We start from the raw sequence: 15,952 nt of genomic DNA on the forward strand, positions 1-15,952 counted from the left end.
AAGGGTTTTCTCCTAGTAATGATGGCTGCTATTGTCTTTCAAAGGTCACCGCCAATTGCATAATCTGAATCTGTGCTGTGGCTTTACTATAGCTTGCCAATACAGGAAGCTTGGTCACATCTGAAAGTTCTAACTTCTTCTTCACACGTCTTTCTCACTAGCATCTACTCACTAGGTAACCAGTTTGCTTACGATTGCTGTGATAAATGCCATGACCCAGACTTAACTTTGGAAGGAAAGAGTTTATTTGGATTAAAGATTACAGTTCTTTCTCATGGGAAGTTGGAAGAGGAACCTAAGGCAAGAATCCGGAGGGGAATCTGAAACAGAGAGACACTAGAGAAACAATCATACTTGCTTGCGCTTCATGCCTCCTCCAGCTAACTTTTTTTCAGTTCCTTCTTTTTATTAACTCATATACAACTACTTGTCTTCTGGTTTGTTGAAGCAGTAAGTCAGACCGCACTTGCCACAGTAACGTCTGCCAAAGTGGCTAGCCAGGAAAACTCAGCACCACATTCATCAGAAGGACACTCTCCACGAAGTCGACTAATTTCGCCATTTTCATCTACCTTATAGTATTTCAGCACAGCCAACTTAACCTTCTTCCTCTTAAGCTGATTCTTCTTGGGAGCACTGTAAGAATACTTTTTCTTAGCACCACCCTGGGGTCTCAACACAAGATGAAGGGTGGACCCCTTTTGAATGTTGTAGTGGTCCAAAGTGCAGCCATCTTCCAGCTGCTTACCAGCGAAAATCGGCCACCGCTGATCAGGAGGAAATCCACCCTGATCCTGGAGCTTGGCCGTTACATTTTCTATAGTGTCCGAGCATTCCAACCTTGAGCGTGATGGTCTTCCCCATAAAAGTCTTCACAAAAATCTGCATCTTGGTGGCAGCTTCACCGCAGATTGCAGATTGGAAAGGTCAGTTTACAATTTTAAAAGTTAGACTAAGAATATAATTATATAATTTTCTCCATCTTTTTCTTCCTCCTATGCCTGAATCTTTTCCTCCCCAAATCCGGCCCGCCTCTCCTTTAATATTTGTTCTTATATATACTTATAAGTCAATAAATATATGAATACAGCCTTCTGATTACTATTTTATAAAACCCAGGACCACCAGCTCAAGCAAGATACTATGCACCGTGCATTGTTTCTTTCCACATTTAACATTAACAAAGAACACGTCCCATAGATTTACCTATAGTCCTATCTGATGGAGAGTTTTTTCCTGATTTGAGGTTCTGTCTTCTCTGATGACTGTAGGTGGGGTCAAGTTAACAACAACAGCAATAACAACAACAACTAACCTGCTATCCTCCTCTGACTGCCACCAAGAAGAGACTTGACACCCTATGAGCATACACAAGGGGAGGAGGTCCCCCTCAGTCACAGTCATAGGGGAGTGGAGTAAGGGGAAAATGGGAGGGAGGGAGGAATGGGAGGATACAAGGGATGGGATAACAATTGAGATGTAATATGAATAAATTAATAAAGTATATTTTAAAAACAACAACTAATCAAACTCTCGGAAAACGAAATAGATTTACTTAAGCTGGCATTCTTTCCTTTATAGTACCACAGCTGAGGTGATTATACGATTTATGACTTAAGGAATCTCTATAAAGAGATTGTAAGACACATTATATTTTATTGGCCCAAACTTTACCGAATGGTGCATTGATTCAAGCAAAGCTGCAGAACAGTGTTCAGACACATGTTTTTCACTGCAGAATAACTCTTTGTGGACATATCCAAACACTATAAAACAAACTTTAACAGGCTTTTACTACCTTAGACCATGTGCTTCCAGAGACTTTAGCTACCTTCCAGATGCAATTGGCAGACAGGAAGAGTAATGTACTCTTTAAATCACAGGGCATATTTCTGCCTCTGCTAAGTTGTTTGCCAAATGCACAGTATCAAAAAAAGCACAGATTAATGACCCGGAAATGTTCACGTCAACATGCTCTTTCCCAACTTCCCTGTTATTGTTATCAGTTCATAAATCTATTTTTCTCATATTCAATAGCCAAGTCTCTTTACAGCAGAACTGCAATCCAAAATTAAAGTGTTTTAGCACTTCTCATCTTCTTGAGAAAGAATAAAACATAAAGAATACTCCTGAGAATCTTGACTTATAACATGTGACTCCAGAATGAGTATGCTGAAGAGTTGTTGTGCCAAGGAATGCTGGACATCCCAATTCTGTAGACCCCAGGGCCTTTTTGCTCCTTACCCCAAGGCAATGTTTTATTTATCACTGAACATATGAAATTTCCAAAGTATTCTAAGGAGAACAAGGCGTGAGGCCACTCGGTTCTCCTGAGACAATATATAAAAGCTACGGTGAGTATAAGAAAGATACATTTCTACCTCTTGACTACTTTGTGAACTGTTTCAATGTTTCTGTTTTTTAGGAAATTCATAAATCATTAGACAACCTCCCACATCTTATAAAGCAAAGAAACAGTGAATACCTATTGCATTAAGTATGAACTCCAAATAAGAGAAACCTGCCATCAAAGCACCTGAGATTGTGCATAGTATCCTTGATCATATAGGAACAATTCATATATTTTCTCTTCTTATTGATTTGAGGGTAGAAGTAGACAGCACTGTGCATTGAACCTAGAGCCACATACCAGCTGGGAAGCACTCTACCTCTGAAAGATATTATCATTTATTTGAACACATATTGTCCACCATCTTTGAAAGATCTGTGTGATATAAAGAGAGACTTTGGTTTCTGTTTATCAGTCCAATAAATTGTTCCCAGAAATAAAATTTACCATCACCTAACACCAGCACTCAAGAGTATGAAACGATAGTGAAGGAAATTCCTTTTAGCTGACATCTTTTACGTAGAATTGTGGCAATATTTACTCATTCACTGTCATATATGAATTATCTGTCAATTAACTGGTCATTTGAAAATGAGAATAAACATTCTTGATATTTGGTAAAAATGTTTTCCGTAAATGTTGGGTGAACAAAGCCATTCCCTTAAGAGTTCCCAGCAATTACCATGAGATTCTGCATATCATTATTTTTTCTGAAAACATATATTAAACATGTTAAAATATAAATGATACAGTGGGGATATTTCTATAAAACAAACAAACAAAAAACAAAACAAAGCCAAAACAAACAAAATCAGAGCCCTGGTTTTTAAGGAACATGTTGCTGTAGTAGAGTATTTTAGCATACAGTAGTTTGGTATTTATAAGAAGCGATTATTTGTAATCACTATTTACTTGTGTAACTTTAATTCCATTCAAAAGATAAAACTAAACTAAACTTAAAAGAAACTTTACAGTATTTATTGACTACCAAATCCAAAATCTAAAACCAAACAAGAACCAAAAAGGAATAAGGCAAAGGCATTCAGAGAAGTATGAAGATGTGAATTGATTTATACAAAAGATAAAAGAGTGACTAAAATTACAAGTTAATAAGCTTATGATTCTAAACTAAATTTCTGCGTGGTAACATAAGAAATTATGTCTCCTATAGTGCTTTTTTGCAATTTCTGAACAAAGGAAAATGTATATATAAACTGTACATCATATCATTATTAGGGGTGAAATAAAATATTTCAATATTAAGGGTAAGTGAGGCAATATAAAATTTGAAGATAAACAATATAAAATGAAAAAATATGTAACTGCATTTTTTCATGTTCTGCCAGAAATCTTCAAGTTCTCCAGCTTATTATTATTTCCTATTATGTAAAAGCATTTAGTAGATAATAAGTAGTTCAATGATTCCATCTTTTAAAGAAAAATATAATGTAACAGTCTGCCCAATTCTGAATAAAAAGGATGTCTTACTGTTCTTCATCTCTACATACACTTAAGGAATAGTTTCTGGAAAAGAAATGTCGCATTGAAGCTATATAAAGTCTTTCTGAAATGAGGCTATGGTTTGATTGAATGTTAGCTTTTTCTTAATTAAGAAACTATCAACACTTCTAGGCTATATTAAAAATTCATCAAAAGTGAAATAGAAATGACACTAAGTTATAGTATTCAGCATGAAATTTAGGTTTAAAAATAATTATATTTTTGTCATCAAAGCAGTAACAACTGTGTATCTATTAATTTTACTTTCTATTACCTGTACTTACATAGCATTACAATGCAATGCTGTACAAGTTGCTCTATGAACAAAAATCAATTATATTCTAGACACCTGGAATCCTGCACTTGGCACTATTGTTTGACAACGTTTCTATCAGATATTAGGAAGCAGAAGCTGATAGATTTTTCCTCATAAATCTTCATTGTCATTTTGTTTCACTTATCAATCTAGTTCTCAAGAGTCAAGATAATATCTTAATGTATTTACAGCTGACCACTTAGGATATGATCATCTTAAAGGGGGATCTTTCCTGAAGAAGAGTAATTTTCGCTCTCTAGAAGGCATTGAGTGTCTGTAACTCTTCATCTAGGCATGGAGGCTTGGTTTCCAAACATACATTGGCATGTCAACTGATAGTGGCTTTGTTTGGGTATTGTTCAGAAGATGCTGTTTCCAAGTAGCCATCCTCATTGTCTGTTCTGTTTTCTACTTCCTCTCCCACAACATTCCACAAGCATTTGATGTAGGGGTTGTCTTGTAGATATAATTGATGCTGAGCACCCCGTGATCATTTCTTATCTACACATTGATGACTTGACATTTTCCTAATTGGTTTATACTAGGTAGTTTTATGGGAAGGCTAGAAAGTCAGCACAGACATGGGAGGAAGAGCCTTAGATTAGGAAACCATCTCTGTAACATGTTTTCAAACAGGGAAACTAAGACAAAAAGAAAGGATGAAGTTGCATTAGTATAGGTAAGTATATCTTGGGAGTGAAACTTTATCACATTGGAAACAATGAAAAACTGCATAGCTGTGTCTGTGCCCAATGAGGCTGCCATCTTTTAATCAACTAAAGGCTCTTTTGAGTATAACAGGAATCAGGATAGATGCCTGGCATGACTATATCTGGCTGAATTCATTACTGCAATCATCTTTTATTAGCATTGGGTATCAATTATTGTATTTATTTTCCCAAGGTCACCCTTGGCTTTGTTATCATTTTTGGCCTCTAAGATATGCTTCCATTTCATTTTTAACTAAACAAATAGAGAACTGCACTCTGAAGAGTTTAATTTGCCTTTGTGAGAATTTGCCTCCTCTCACAAATCACCAGCTCGTTGACTACTCCAATAATTCTGTACATACGAGGAAGCATTCTAGGATAAGGCTGTTTTGTCCCAAAGAGGAAAGGTACTTAAATGATACATGTACAGTTAACCAACCAAGAAGTTCATCCAAATTCAGTAACTTACTATTAATTTCTAAATACAATGAGCCATACTGAAGACTTGCAATTGAATAAGTAAATTATTTTATTTTGTGAAGAGTTCTTGTCACTAAAATATAAAAAGATAAAATTGCTAATTAAGAATTCAAAGACTTTCAATACATTCCTATATATTCTGATGTAAAGCATTTTTATATTTTAGTCTTTAAAATATGATGTTGAAAAGTTAAAATATGATTCTGGGTTTCAATTTCTCTGACTTTGATACTGTTTGTGATTTTCATTTGATCCTACATTGGATCATAGATTTTATCAGCAGTTCTTCTTAAGAAAGCTCATCTCTCCTTTATTTCTTTTCTAAACTCTGTATCAGCTAAATATATAAATTTATGTCATGTCAACAGACTTTTCCCCCTTATTTCTGCCACTGAAAAATGCTGAGAAGTTTTCTTTTGTTTTTTTTTTTTTCAACAATAGCCTTATAAATGTTATACTAAATTCTGCTGTAATGAATGAATAAAGTCTAACATTTGGATTCCTTAGTCCATTTGAGTGGTTATCACAAAATGAAATAAGCTGGGTTGCTTGTCAGTAGCATAAATTTACTTACTACAGATATAGTGACATGGGAGTCTAAGAACAATGTGTCAACAGATTCAAAGTCCAATAAGAGCTCATTTTCATCACTGGCAAAATCTTTTTCCATGTTCTTTCCTTTAGGAAACAGCTAACTAGTTCTCTACAATCCTTTTATTAGAGCTTTTATTCTAACAGTTATATGACACTCACTAGATTATAATTTAACACATGAAGCAAGACACAAATATTACCATGATAAAAGTGGCTTTTTGAATGATTTATAAGATTTATCTTCCATTATTTATCAAAAATCAGAAGTTTTAAAAGATCAAATTATTGCTGATAAAGCAATCTTTGATGATTGTGTGTTCAAATGACCTTTTTCCTATCTTTGTATTCTCAAACAAGGGCCAAACTTTGCTGTGTATATGACTTACATGAACACAAGAAGGTATTAATGAACAGACATAAGACTTTTACCTCAGTATTCCAAGTGTACTATATTTCCCTTCAGTTAATCACTGAAGTAATAAACTACAAAACATTTATCTCCCTTAAAATGTTGACCTAAACTTGTATTTTATATCTATATGGGGAAAATTCCTAAACACCAAAGTATTTTAAGACAATTTCCTTCATAAGCATATAAAAGTTTCCTGTTAACAAAACAGTAAATTGCATTTTCTATTTCTTCCCCTCTTTTAACTCTCCCTTTGTTATGACTATTGCTATCTGTGTTCTTTAGCACTGACTGCTATACTCGACTGACTCCTTTTATTGCACTTGTATTAACTGCATTTATTTTTAACTTTTTTTAAACCTAAGGAGGAAAAATATTATTGTCCTCCTTTCGATCAGTTCATCAGAACACCTACACACAAAGAGGACTTTGAAGCGACTTTATTTCTACAGATTTCTCTTAACTTTAATGTCAAACAGAGCAAAATGAAGTTTTTTTTTTCTTTTCGGTAAAGCACACTCTCTTTGTGTACTTTAAAAATCCATTTTAGCTCACCTTTAAGGGAAAATGTCTTTATGTTCCAATAGAATGTGTTTGTCTTCATTTATTCATCATTAGGCTAAGTGCTGGAAGGAAATCCATTGTGATTTATTCATTTTCAAATCATCTTTTATTAATTAAGGTGGAAGTACATTTACAACAATCACTGGTAAATGAAGTGAAAAAAAATATTTAGCCTGCTCTACTTGATTGTGATGCATTTGTTGAAGACTTTTCATAGTTTCAAATTATCATCTAGAGACTGCAGTTGGTAGAAGTGATACAGAGTTGGCTCTATGTAAAAGTGTAACCCTGTGTCTTCCTGAGGGTAGTGACCATCTACTCACGTTCGATACTGAGTCATCATTTACGTTGTGTTTGATCTGGCAAGGGAAAAGCATAATATTGCCATAATGTCATGCAGAACAGCAGTGCTTTAATTTAAAGAATTAACACTCAGTATATTACTCTTTCCAGACACCCATTTTGCTTATTTATTGATGTAAGTCCAAGCTCATTGCCTTCATTTTTATTCTCTACACCAAAATTCATTTCCTCTTGGCATTCTGATAAAACAGGACCCATCAACCTACCTGATGTCAGCCTATTATCATAGAAACAAGAACCTCCTCAATAGAAATAGTATAGAGAAAAGATCTACATGACAGAGCCCTCACTGATACAAGATGGAATGAAGGCATCAGAAGTAGTGGGTTTCTTGGAACTTTTCCCAGGATGCAACTAAAATAATAATGTTTCTGTTCAGTTAGTGTAGCTAATGTGTTAGGTGGAATATATTCATCCATTAAATCATATAATATATAATTAAGGAAAGCATGCCTGGATATTTAGGAATTTATGTGTATTTCTATATTGAAGTCAACTATTATTTAAAGTGGATATTTTATGGTATAAAAGAAATTGATTTGTCACTTTATTCATGTTCAGTGTTATGATCACTTAAATGTAAACAGTATAATATGTTTGGAATGTTGATGCCAAACTCTAGTATCACTCATGAAAATGTGTTCCATGATTCTATATTAAATCTTCTCAATTCTTCTAACGCTACCTGTAGTTCAGAGGAGAAAATATATTAAACTTGAGAACTGTGAAAAAATTCTTAAATTGAAATTTTCTTATAATTCCTGTCATAAAAACTGAAAAGGCTTAGCAAATGGTTATAGCCATCCCTTTAACTTAAAATGCAAAATTAATTCCTAAGCCTCATGAGTGTCAGGGTCCATAGATAAACTAAAGTCTATGAAAATCTTACATAGAAATTTACTGTTATAAGTTTATGTGTATATGTTTTTTCTCAAAATATTTAAACTTTTTATTTTGATGGAGTAGTATTTTTGTACCACAGTTTTCTGAATCATATAGATCATTTATTGAAAGATTAGGAAAGACCATTGTATATCACACTAGCCTTGCTATTAAAGTTTCTATGAAATTTATGTTCATTCATTTATAAATAAAATTTTTACAGGGAGAACACTTTAGACTATATGATGTAAATTAAAGTTGTTTCTATTATTCAACCCACTTTCAAAGATTCTACTAAAATTATTTAATCTTTAATCATACTGGTTCATTTTGACTTTTCCTTTTTCATGTTCTTTACATTCCTCAAGAATTAAAAAATCTTTTGAAAATGGATGACTCTTCAGAAAATAATTTATAGGAGATATAAAATATTCTTTTACATAAAATTTATGTTTATGATTTATGTTAGTATATCATTCCAACATGACTTGCTTTTGTGGTTTTGTGTCATACAAAAAATAAAATGATAAAATAACATGCATTTTCTTGGCCTTGATGTATGTTCCCTAGCTGAACTCAGAGTAATTTCCCAATAGTCTGTATAGTTTCCTGTGTCAAGCTGTTGGGTATTAATACATGTGATTTTTTTTCTCCTAACACCATTTTGTTTCATGGAGAGATAAGTACAGAGCCTTTCTCACTTAAAAAAAAAATATAAATTGGCCACAATCTGAGTTCAGGAAATCATTTTGCAACTTTCTCTGTTCTTTTTATTTTTTTTAAGCTTCAGGTTTTGTACTCTATTGCTTTTATACCAAAATGTTCTTTAGGCATAGTTTTTAGAAATAAAGATGCACTTGGCAAATAAGGGAACGATTTGATTCAAGCTATTTCTATAAGGAGAATGTTCATTATTAAGAACAGCCTAAGGAGGAAATGGAGCCTGGGGTTTTACAGAGGCAACTGGAAAGGAAGAATATGGAAAGGCAGTATTATGTAGACACAGAGAGAAGTGGAGGTCAGATCTGGACGGTTAATTCTTAGCAAAAGCAGAAGAGATTTTCATTTGCAAATTCACAACAATTGATAATTTCATAAGCATTTTGTTTGTCAGGTTAAACTTCTTTCTTGTCACTCCCACTCATATTTGCTCAAAATTAATATCGTCAAAAAACCAAACCAAAACAAAAGTACAAATGGTCAAAATGCAGAGTTGTGGAGCCAGTTCTTGATTGATACATCTACAGCCCACTCCTGCAACCAAGGATGAAGAGTCATGGAGGAAGAAAGGATAGAAAACTGTAACAACCAAAGGAATTAGAAGTTTGCTGTGGAAGTATATTATCTAAGTCCAGCTTCAACACCAACTGAGGAAAACTGAGGTGAGGTGTACTTCCTGTGGCTGGCTGGTTGGTGACCCTGTAGACTTTCTCTGAGGGCAACTCTCCAAGCCTGAACTGACAGTTACTGGTAATAGCTTCCAATGATGCTGGCAAGCTGGGACTAGGGCTGATGGCTCCTAGCTGGGGCTTCCACTCATGGTTGCAAGCATCTAAAAAAGAAAAGAGAAGAAGAGAAAGCAGCCATACACCACAACACCACACACAACACAGAGAGCGAGAGAGGGAGGGGAGAGAGAGAGAGAGAGAGAGAGAGAGAGAGAGAGAGAGAGAGAGAGAGAGAGAAACTTACACTAGACAACGAAGTAAGACAGACTCCAGCCAGTAGGTTTCAACAAGCTGTTTCTTCTTCCTTTTATTATTATCTTCTTATTCTTATCAGTTTTCTTCTTCTTCTTCTTCTTCTTCTTCTTCTTCTTCTTCTTCTTCTTCTTCTTCTTCTTGTTTCTCTTTCTACTTTTATCATTTTCCTTTCACAGTTTATATACCCCAACAAAGTCTTTCAAGCAGTACAAAAATCACAATGTATTTACATTATATTTCTCTATAAATAAATTATTACAATGGGTATACATAAGAAAATCATATTACACAATGCCTTCACATGACCAAGTGTTTTATGTATTATGGGTAAGGAACGAACATGAATAACAAGTTATTTCTGAGAACCCACATACATTTGTACATAAGCAACTTGTTACATATTAACAGAGTATAAGCAAGCAAGGAAATTTCTCAGCCAGCTTTTCTTTACTGGCAGGCTGCAATTTGCAGTTACAAAGAAGGAAACAATTATCTTAAGAAGTAATCTTATAAAGATCTTAAAGGAATCACAAATCTAAATTCCTATATAAAAATAATCAGCCACATCTATTTTAAGTCCTAAAGGTGCTCATCTACTCATTAATATGTTTCATTAAATCATATCAGGAAGCTGAAGGCATAAAAGTTCAATAAGGAAATCAATCTCAGTTACCAGCACAGGTTGAGTCACTTCAGCCAATGACGTGATGGGCCATTCTTCTTGCTTTGCCAACCTCAAAAAGTCTCTAGCTTTACTAATAAGAATGTACTTTCTCTTAACTTCAATTGTCCCCTAAGATTTCCTGGATCAGGGCCAACAGCAAAAACATCTTTACCTTACTTTTCTAAACAATCTATTCTTCCCTAAGACTTTCTACATCAGAGGCACTAGCAAAAACATCTTTATGTAACCTTGAACAATAAAGTCTTACAAATTCTTTCTAAGGGTAGTAATCATTGTTAGCAATCTACATCCATAGGTTCTTTTCAGAGAAGGTGGTTGAATCATTAATCTGCTCCAGCAGCAATGCATGAAAGAGATCAAGCATTGTTATTGCATATGCCAATGATACCAGCCAGTGAGGGGCTGGAAGGCCCCTTTATAGTACTCACACAATTCACATATTAAGGGGATTATAAGCACTGCAAATGGAACAAGCAGAGCTATGCTCCATAGCAGCACTGAAGTCCTCAGGACACACAGTTCTCGGGGTTATGCCTTGCTGAAACACACCCATCGTGGGTTTGCTAAACAGTGGGCCACATTTCATGAGTTCTAGAGCTGTTCTGCTGTTCCTCTTGCATGGACCCCAACAATATATCACTTAAAAATACCAGAAAATCTATGTCCATGAAGTCTCAACAACATAGCTGCATAAACATGAGCTGATCATGAATAATATCAATAGATATGCTCATATGGAAGAGAAAAACCTCATGAAGCCTAAATGCTAGACAAAGAACTACAGTAAACACATACACAGTTGTAGTAGCATGGTCTTCCTCAAGGATGAACACACCAGATGGTTATTCAGTACCAAAAGGTTGTCATCCCTGAAAACATACATATAAAAGTAACATTATATGGACTGAACAAACTGTATTTATATGTTTAGAAATATATTCGCATTTATGCAAACATTTTTTTTAAAACACATGAAGTTGAATGAGAACAATGGAGGCATATATAGGAAGGATTTGAAGAAAGAAAGAGAAGGGGAAAGTGATGGAATTACATTATAATAACTAAACATATTTAAAATATTATCATCTTTATTTCAACAACTCAAAAGGTTACCATAAACTTCCTGAACAGAGAGGAGAGGAGGATACAGATTGTTTTGGGGATTACTTTTTTTTTCTAAACAAACAGAATTTTATAAGCTAGGATTGAGAGTAAAGTTCTTTAGTTTCAGAGTCTTGAATACATTTTCCTGAAGAGTAATACTTAGTACAGCTTGAGATCGAGGATGGAGATTCCTCCAAAAGATCTTTTATTGTATAGGATTGTTTAGCTATTCTAAGTTTTTTCCCACATGAAGTTGAGAATTGATATTTCACAGTCTATAAAGAAATGTGTAGGAATTACATTGATTCTGTAGATTGATTTTGGTAAGATGGCTATTTTTTTACTATGTTTATTCTCCCAATAAAACAGCATGGTAGTGGCATAAAAATAGGCTGGTTGATATATGTAATTGAAGTCACAGAAATAAACCCACACACCTATGAACTCTTGATTATTGATAAAGAAGCCCAAACCGGACAATGCTGGTGCTGATCTAACTGGATTTCTACATGTATAAAAATGCAAATAGATGCATATTTATCTGCTTCAGAAAAGTCCAAGGGGATTAAAGACCTCAACATAAAACCAGACACACTAAATCTGTCAGATGAAGAAGTGGGGAAGGGCCTTAAACTCATTGGCACAGGAGACAACTTCCTGAACACAAAACCAACAGCTCAGTCTCTATGATCAACAATTAATAAACAGGACCTCAGGAAACTGAAAAGTTTCTGTAAGGCAAAGGATACTATCAACAGAACAAAATCACAGCCTATAGAACTAGGAAAAGATCTTCACCAACCCTACATCTGACAAAGGGCTGATTTCAAAATATATAAAGAATTCAAGAAATTAAACAGGACTAAAGCAAATAATCCAGTTAAAAAAATGGAATACGGAGATAACAGGGAATTCTGAACAAATATTGAATGGCAGAGAAACACTTGAAGAAATGCTCAATGTCCTTAGTCATCAGAGAAATGCAAATTGAAACAACTCTGAGATTGCATCTTTCACCTATCAGAATGGCTAAGTTCAAAACTTCAAGTGACAGCACATGCTGGGAAGGATGTAGAGAAAGGGGAACATTCTCCATTATTGGTGGGAGTGCAAACTTACACAACCATGTTGAAAATCAATCTGCCACTATCTCAGAAAGTTGGGAATAATGCTACCTAAAGACCTAGCTCATTACACCCCTGGGCATATACTCGAAGGATGCTCCACAATACAACAAGGACATTTGCTCAACTATGTTCATATGAACTTTATTCATTTTTTTATTAATTTATTCTTGTTACATCTCAATGATTATCCCATCCCTTGTATCCTCTCATTCTTCCCTCCCTCCCATTTTCCTCTTACTCCCCTCCCCTATGACTGTGCCTGAGGGGGACTTCCTCCCCCTTTATATGCTTATAGAGTACCAAGTATCTTCTTGGTAGCCTGCTATCCTAGACATTCTCCACAGTTGAGTGGAGAGTGGGGTATGACTTTTACACGTACTCTAGTGCCTCATATTTGAACTTTATTCATAATAGTGAGAATCTGAAAAGAATCTAGATGCCCCTCCATTGAAAAATAGATAAAGAAACTATGGTACATTTACACAATGGAGTACTATTTGGCTATGAAAAACAAGGAACTCTTCAAATTTGCAGGCAAATAAATGGAAGTAGAAACGATCATCCTGAGTGAGGTAACACAGATCCAGAATGACACATATGGTGTATACTCAATTGTAAGTGGATATTAGGCCAACATATATGTCCTCTGAGAGATTCTAGCCAGTGGGGTATCAGAACAGATACTAGGACTCACGACTTGACTCTGGGTGAAGCTCTGAAAGTTGTATGGAAGAGTTGGGGGATGGAAGGCCATGGGAGGGAGTTGTCAGGAGCTCCACAAGGAGACTATCAAGGCTGAGGAATTTGGACCCAGGGGCATCTGCACAAACTGATGCTCTAACCAAGCTCATTGCAAGCAGAGAACTTAGACCTCTTGTTCAGATGTATCCAATTTACAATTCATTCTCCACATGGGAAAGGGGAAGACCAAGGGATTGCCTTTGACATGAACTCTGGTACCCAGGATTTGATCGCTGCCCTTTGGCAAAGAAGCTTAGTGGGAACACAGAGGAAGTGATGCAGGCTGACCAGACAAGACCTAATAGGCTGAGGTCAGATAGTGGGGGAGAAGGACTCCACCTGTCAGAGGTCTAGGGCAGGGGAATAGCATAGAAAAGGGAGGGAGGGTGAGAGCAGGAAGATAAGAGCAATGGGATTACAATAATGATGTAATGTGAATAAATTATAATTTAAAAAATTAAATATTAAAAAAGAAAAAAGAATACTTAGAATTATATTGGAATAAAATAATGTATTAAAGAGACAAAAATTAAACTTTTAAAGGTAATCAGCCTAGTGTACCTCAAAAAGTTGGTGAAGAAATGTTCCTCTTTTTTTTGGGGGGGTGGGTTTCGAGACAGGATTTCTCTGTGTAGCCTTGGCCATCCTGGACTCACTTTGTAGACCAGGCTGGCCTCGAACTCACAGCGATCCGCCTGCCTCTGCCTCCCAAGTGCTGGGATTAAAGGCGTGCGCCACCACGCCCGACTGAAATGTTCCTTTTTTATACTCTCTTAAGCTTTCTGGGGCACAGTTTTGTGTCCTGATGATCTTCTTCACCTTCATGGCTGGCTGTTATAAGAAGACTTAAAAGATCCAATCATATTTTTTAGAACTTAGAAGAGGTTCAAGCCCCATACGTTCCAAGAAAAAATTCTCATCCATTGTCTATTGCTGTCATAATTCCTTTGATGTTTCTCTCAAACCATCAAGCTCAGATCTCTTATGTTCTTACGTTTCTTGGGGAAAAGAACAGCTGCAGTGTACACTAATACACTGATGGTGTCTATATGGTTTAATTTTCATTCTATAGCATTGTAACGCAAGGAGAAAATTGAAAGTCTTAGAAGGATTCTGCCATATATCTAAGTAAACTGGAAAAAGATGAACTTTTAATAAAATTTTAAAAATAAGGCAGTATAATTCAGTCCAGTTTTTAGTATTCTTATATTAACCTAGTATTAGCTGGTGTTCTTTAGAGAAATAGAACCATAAGAGCAAACATTATCATGTCTCACCTCATGAAAATATGTTATCTGATATATCAATTCAAATAATGAAGGATAAAGAGGTAGAACTTCCATTTTTTATTTTTTCTTTTGCATAGCCTTGATATTACAGCATACCTTCTCCCTTTGATAAGGAGGGGCATTTGACTTTATTGAGTAAAGAGAAGCAAATGTAAGTCTCAATCTGAGAAACAAACAAACCAAGAAGGGAGGTAGATAGGAGTGTCCACTGGGCAGTCAAGTTGACAGGACAAAGAAGGAGGAAGAGGAGGAAGAATCAAGAAGAAAAAAAGAACAAAAAGATCATGATCAGGAAGAAGTAGAGAAGAAGAAGAAGAAGAAGAAGAAGAAGAAGAAGAAGAAGAAGAAGAAGAAGAAAACAACAATAACAACAGCAACAACAACAACAAGAGTGTGATTTAAATTTAGTCAAGAAGATAAGTGTGGTTGTTAATTTTAACTGTTAACTTGAACGAACTTGGAGGGTAGTAGAGTTTTTATGTCATCAGATTGGCGTGTGAGCACGTTGGTAGAGAATTTCCTGAACTCTAGTTGATATAGGAGGGTGTAGTTCACAATTCATAGTACTATCCTTGGCACATTGGCTTGAGCTGTATAAAAAAATTGCAGAACCAATAAATACCATTTCCCCATGGTTTCTTCTTCAGGCTCCTTTGTTGGACACTTGTTGTCGATCCATGATAGTCTATAACCTGTAAATGAAAGAAACTATTTCATTTCCAAGCTGTTTTTTTTGGTGAGAACTGTTTAATATGGCCATATAAAAACTAACTGGAACAACAAAGTTTGCCATATATCAATAAATAGAAAATTACATTGAGGCAAAAAAAAAAAAAAAAAAAAGAGCTCAATGACAATAAACAAGACAGCAATCAACGTTGTTAAAAATTATATGTACCATTCAAAATACAGTTATCCAACAATATGCAATTTATTTATATTATACATAGTAGTTTTATTAATTCCATGAGAATTTCATACTATGCATTCTAGTACTGTTTATCCCTTACCTCAATTTCTCCCAGATATACTATATTTTCCTACCACCCAATTTCACATATTTTTAAATCAACAGAATACAATTTTTGTTGACCAAACACTTTTGTGTACAAAGCCAAGTAATAAGGCATTCTAC

The 15,952-nt window shown here is 35.0% G+C and overlaps 1 pseudogene; it reads right to left on the bottom strand.

Moving 5' to 3' along the window:
- Positions 1-423: 423 nt before the first annotated feature.
- Positions 424-888, bottom strand: LOC127193140 (ubiquitin-40S ribosomal protein S27a-like; annotated as a pseudogene).
- Positions 889-15,952: the final 15,064 nt, after the last annotated feature.

Source organism: Acomys russatus, chromosome 8 (genome assembly GCF_903995435.1).
Source record: "Acomys russatus chromosome 8, mAcoRus1.1, whole genome shotgun sequence".
Lineage (NCBI taxonomy): Eukaryota > Metazoa > Chordata > Mammalia > Rodentia > Muridae > Acomys > Acomys russatus.